The sequence below is a fragment of the Fukomys damarensis genome, unplaced genomic scaffold (genome assembly GCF_012274545.1).
Source record: "Fukomys damarensis isolate Sample0158 unplaced genomic scaffold, DMR_v1.0_HiC HiC_scaffold_39, whole genome shotgun sequence".
In the NCBI taxonomy this organism is placed as follows: Eukaryota; Metazoa; Chordata; class Mammalia; order Rodentia; family Bathyergidae; genus Fukomys; species Fukomys damarensis.
The window spans coordinates 74,326,264-74,332,324 of record NW_022900951.1 but is presented as its reverse complement, the minus strand read 5'-3'; the positions used below and the strand labels follow the sequence as shown (position 1 = coordinate 74,332,324).

General features: G+C 38.4%; 1 protein-coding gene across 1 annotated transcript in view; it reads right to left on the bottom strand.

Annotated features, from left to right (window-relative positions):
- Positions 1-6,061, bottom strand: part of Diaph2 (diaphanous related formin 2) — an 857,618-nt gene that overhangs the window by 9,274 nt on the left and 842,283 nt on the right. The window lies entirely within an intron of this gene.

The window sequence follows — 6,061 nt, the reverse complement described above, 5'->3', positions numbered from 1 at the left end:
GTTTTTTTTTTTTTTTTTTTTTTTTTTTTTTGGTGCCACGGATTGAACTCAGTACCTCATGCTTGCCAGGCAGGTGCTGTGCCACTGAGCTAAGTCCCCAGTGCAATTCTGCTTTCTAAAAACAATCAGCAAAAGTAGGAGTTGCTGAAATAATCTGATGAGGTTCTGCTGACGCTTGTATTGTACTATCAAGAGTAACAGTAAAGAGCAGCTGAAGACATAGATTGCAATGACCTAGGCCAATAGAGTTTGGCAGGGTGACAGACTGAGCAGCCCTTTGAGTTATCACAGCATACACTAGCTGTTAGATGGTACTGGGACTACAGGATCAATTCATTACTAGCACCTTTCATTTCTGTAGCTTTCTACTCCTTATATGGCATAGAATCCATGTGAATAAGACTGCTAGGTGTCTTCTGTCATTTTTCAGTGGCAGTTGGCCATGATACACCTGAGCTCTGTTGCTGATATGCTAACCTTACCTGTCATTTGCTTTGTTTTTGAATCACTGAGCCCACATATCTTTTCTTTTTGTTTTTAACATGTGTAATCCAACTCTTGGGTCTGGGCTACCTACCTATTTCTTGCTGATGATGAAAGTTTTAGATTAGTCAGCCTAACTGTCTAGTTTATGTATTCCCAGACAGTCTGGGAGGAAGTAAGCTTACTGGTTTCAGTAGTACAGCAGAAATGGTAGTCCTTCACAGTGTCTTCATCTGCCATAGAACCAGATCTTAGAAACATACACTGCCTATGGTTTTCAGGACAGATGATACTTAACCCACAGCTTACAGTGCAAGAGCCTATAAACAAGTGTTTCTCATTAGTAGTGTTCCCATGAAAGCTTGTGGTTAATTATTGAACCAGTTGTATGGACAAAAGCAATGTGTGTGGTTAAAATTACAGACATTTTAGCACCTGCCAGTGACATTGTTTAAAAATATAAATTCTCCCCTAAGATAGAAGCAATTCAGCAGTTTTTTTAACATAAGCAATTAGGAGATAGTCAAAATACAGCTTTCAATTTCATATACATAACTGAGAGATGTTACTCATTAATGTCTAATGCAATCTACACACAACTAAGTCCCTGTCTTAGCCTATAGGTGAATAAAAATGACTACCTATTAGCAAGTTATTACTTATATAATCACAAAGAACCATTTCTTATTCTTAAGCCTATTGGAATAAAGCCAGTCCTCACTATATAGATAGATACATACATACATATTTGTTATTTCAAAGTTTTTGCAGCATTCTATGTTCCAGTAAAATAAATATCCCATATGTCAAAATGGGAATAAAGGATAGAACCTACATAAACTGGTATAATATGCAGTAAGCATAAAATATTATATAGATCCTCTTGCACTAGAGGGGAACAGAACCATGTTACAACATGAGATAAGTTACAGAAATTATGTCATAATTTTATTTTGAGAAAAATATAATGTATAATATTACAAATTTTTAAAGTTTGAAAAATATATGGTAATAAAAACAGTGGCTATCTCTGAATTTTCCACCAACAGTCTAGTCTGGGAAAATTCCCTCAAGTGTAGGCAGCGTAGCCAGATGTGGTGGTGCAAGCATGTGATCCCAGGACTTGGGAGGCTGAGGCAGGAGGATCTGAGGACAGCCTGGACTACATAGTAAATTCAAGGCCAGTGTGAATTATAGAGCAAGACTCTGTCTCAAAAACAAAAAACAAACAATCAAACAAAAAAGATTTGGGCAGCATGAAGAAAATACATGAAGCTGTAGGAATACCCACATGCCTTTACTATCTCAGCAGTATGGAGAAACACACTATAAAGTTTCACTTCTTTATATATATTACACAAGGCCAGCAAGTTGCTAAATGTTACATAACGGACTACTGTGCTTGTTCACATATTCACTGTGCATGTGCAGGTTACACAACATATGCTGACTCACTAGCAAATGGAAGGGCTAGGCAAAAAGCCTGAGCTTGACTGCCTTGAGTACCCTGACCAAAGTGGTGGGTGGCATCATGACTTTTTTCATTTTTATATTTTTCAGTAATAACTAAATTTTTGGCATTAAGCATGTTCAATCTGCCAAATTAGGGAAAAAAACAGATAGGATGTTAAATTCACAGTCTTTAACTACAAAGCACACACTGTTCTCAATTTAAAGAGAAAACTATCTAGGATTCAACAATCTCAGAATTAATTACTTCTTGATTATACTATCACTTGATATAGAGGAAAAAATGACAGAAAATAGGTGCTACTTATCTATCATGCTGAAGTAAGGACTACAAAATGTTTCCCAATTCCAAAGAAAAGTTTTAGAGCATACATAAATTGATCTTCACACACTGTTATCATTTATGAAGATATTTCATATCTCTTAGATTCCAAATTTTAAAAGTTCAAGTATTAAAGAGACTTTCTTCAAAAGACTGACTTACTTCAAAAAGATAAGTACAAGTCCAGAAAGGTAAGGAATTATGTCATATCATCTGTAGACAGACTTACTTCAATGATAAAATCATGAGACTTTAAAATTGCTTGGCAACATTTTGTCCACAAGATTAATTAAACTTTTTGTTAAAACTCTCTCTCCTATGCCAGTAAATGATGCTCCTTCATTTTCAGTCAGGCATGCATGCTGAGTTATTTTTTTCCTGTATAGTACAGGTGATGGTGTGTGGAGGTGGAGATGAGAGACTTGGAAACACAGATTATTCTTTTCCTTACCATCATTTATACTGGTGCAATTCATGATGGTGGAGAAAAGCTAACTGATATATGTAGTCTCTGACTTTACTAGAAGCATTTTTCTAACTCAGTAGGCCCCTCTCTTATTTATATATTTGCCACACGAACCTTCCTAAAAAACAATTTCCTCACCTGCAAGATAGAGATAATAATAGTACTTATGCTAGGGTATTAACAGGATTAAATGAGATAACTTAGTACCTGGCTTGCTCATATTAATCTTTTAATCAGTGGGAACTGTACATGTGTGTGCGTGCATGAGCACGCACGCGCACGTACACACACACACACACACAACACACACATCCATTAACAAGCCTCAAGTGAAAAGTTGTCCTATTTAAAATGGATATCTATGATTTAGTGTCACAGATAGGTCAAAGTTCTCAGTGTGTGGCCATATGGGTTCATTATCTTTGCTCTTAATAGCTATGGTTTCCCTAAATTTAAATTTCTTTTTCTGAGCCTGAAGTAATATTAAACAAATACCTAACACAGTAGTTAGTCACTTTTGGGACAGGGAGATAAAATGCAAACATATGTTTATAAAAGTCCTTTTTGGATTAAACTATGAAAACAAAGACTTAATAAATTTTATCCGGGAAATCAGAATTTATCAAGGTTCTGACGTTTTATCTATTTCACAAGTCATCATGTGCTTTTTTGCCCTTGGGAAGCAATGCAAATCATTCATAACTATTTATTTTTCTTATTGTCATTTATTGGGTATAGAAATGTTTCTAGACTGCATTCTACTACTTGTCTGTTTAAGATTTCAGCTATCTGGACAGATTTTTTCCCTTGGAGTAGAAAGAGATTATTTCTAGACATTCCAGTCTGGCCTGAATGATGCACCTAGTAAAACTGGTCACTCCTTTTTCCCCCTGATGATAACAAATTTACCAGGCAACCGGATGACTTTTAATTTACTGAGTAGCCTATTTACTGTAAAGAGAAGAGGGCTTGTTATCAAAATCAGAATCTGTTTCTCATGTTGGTCACAGGTCTTTCTGTTCAAAAGTAGGCCTGATCTATTTCTTGAATACCGAGTATATGCCTGGCATAACTTTAAAACGATTAAGAGGCATGTACTATGTAGGAAGTGTGGCCTTTTTGTTAAAAATTAGTCAGATGGAGATTTGTTAAGGATTCCTTTGTACCTTGCTGTAGCGCTTGCTTCAATTCAGTTTGCTAACCTAGATTATACTGGATCCCCTAATGTTACAATGCAAAGTCCTAGCCCTTTGCCTCAGGATATTCTCACTCAAGGGGGAGTAGCATACAATAACAATATAGTGATAGTAAGTGCTATGATTAGGGGTATACTCTTTAGGAGCAAAGAAAAGGAATACGCAGCCAAGCCTTGGGAGAGGCATCTCTGGGAAGGCTTCCTATGGAACTGTAATGTTGTCTATCAAAGGCTGAGGAGGAAAAATATATGACAGAAAAAGGAAACGTTGTGATGAGGAGAAAAATGTATGTGACTACAATTAAATCAGTAGTGATTAAGAGCAAGGGCCTACGATACAGACAGAACACACGCTAAATGTGTGCCCTTTTAAGGCTCTTGAATTTTAGATGTACCATAGGAAGTGAAATTATAGAACAGTACAATTTGGAGATCAGGTAGTGGATGAATTTAAAAGAAGACAAGATAAGAGTTAGAGATCAATTAGACACAAAGGATAAAAAAGGAGCCCAAGATACTGTACAATTTCTACTCTATATGTTTAGAATGGTGGTTATATCAAATAAGACAGGATATACAAGAGGAGCAGTTGTATTCAAGGAGAAAAAGATAAGTACGGTTTTGGATTTGTCAAGTTGGAAATGCCTTTAAAACATTTGAATGGAGCAGGACAGCAAGCCATTAAGTAGAGGCAACAGCATTCACGAATTGCTCAGAAGATGTTCACAAGGATCCACAGGTACTCAGAAAACAACTTGAAGGAGAAGCTCACCAAATGAATTCAAATAACAGCAATGTTGAGAAAGAAGCAGTTCTGTTATGGGATCCTGCCACTGCATAAAGCTGGGGTCTTACCAACAACCATCTAACCCTCCTGAACAGAGGCAGAGTATAGCAGCTGTGGCTGGGCTGCTGTGTTTGGCACCCAGCCTAGCATTTACTACCTAGTGCCCTCCTGTCCTAGCTCTTCCCATGCTGATCTGGAGCCCAGTGAGTGAACTATTCACAGGAGAGGGTCTCCTCAAGTTAGAGCTCGAAGGAAGAGACAGACCAGAGAATCACTCAGAGATCAATGACCAACTCTATCAGTGAGCCCTAGGGACAAAAAGAAACAAAAGTATGGTCGTAGATAGAGATATAAAGCAGAAACTCACTGCGGGACAGTGAGTCACAAGGGTATGCCACAGTTGTGACTGACTGGTGTTATGTGGACACTCTCCCACCACCCTCCCAAACCCCACCAAGCTCTGTGCCCATGTGGTATCTCACCTACCATCGGCCTTCCAAGTGCCACGCAGGTAGATATTGGTACCTAAATTCCAAACAGAAGGGCCCTCGGCCACCAAGTCCTAAACACATCTGTATCCGTGAACTGGATAGAGACTATTTCAGAGGTGCCGACAGAGAGTTTTGTCTAAGCAGAAAGCCAGAGGGGAACAGCAGTATCAGAAGGAATTGCGTGGTACATTCACCCAGAGAGGTATAGAAAGGGTAGGTATAAACAGCTGCGGGGACTACCATGGAAAGAAGAACATACAGGTCACAGAAGCCCTTCCAGACATCAGTGAAGGACCAGGTGCTTGACCAGTCCTGCTTCACCCTCTTCCTACCCCTCATATAAATGAAAATGTTCAATCATAGGACAAAGACAAAGACCTTCAGCTAGTCATGACCACGAGAGCACAGATGAAACCTAATAGAGCTCTGTCTGCAGAGATAACACGAAGTAGGCTTGGGGGTCCACTAGACTTTCAGGGTTTTTTCCTGAATGGCAGGCAAGAGAACAAATCATAGGAGAGGAACCAGCTCAAACACTGTTTTTCTAGCCATGACCATAAAGGAGCGGAGCTCAGTCCCTCAAAACATCTACAAGAAAAGTTTCTCCATTTTTGAACAAAGAGAACACTGGTTGAACTTAGATTGAAATATAAATAGAACTGAGAGCAATCTTTACTTTTGTGCATTTTCTTTTTTTCTTTAACGCTTCTAATCTGTTATATATACTATATTTCTAAAATGTTTAATAAGAATTAATTAGTGCTGCCGGGCGTGGTGGCACACGCCTGTAATCCCAGCCCTCCGGAGGCTGAGGCAGGAGGATCACTGTGAGTTCAACCAGCCTGGG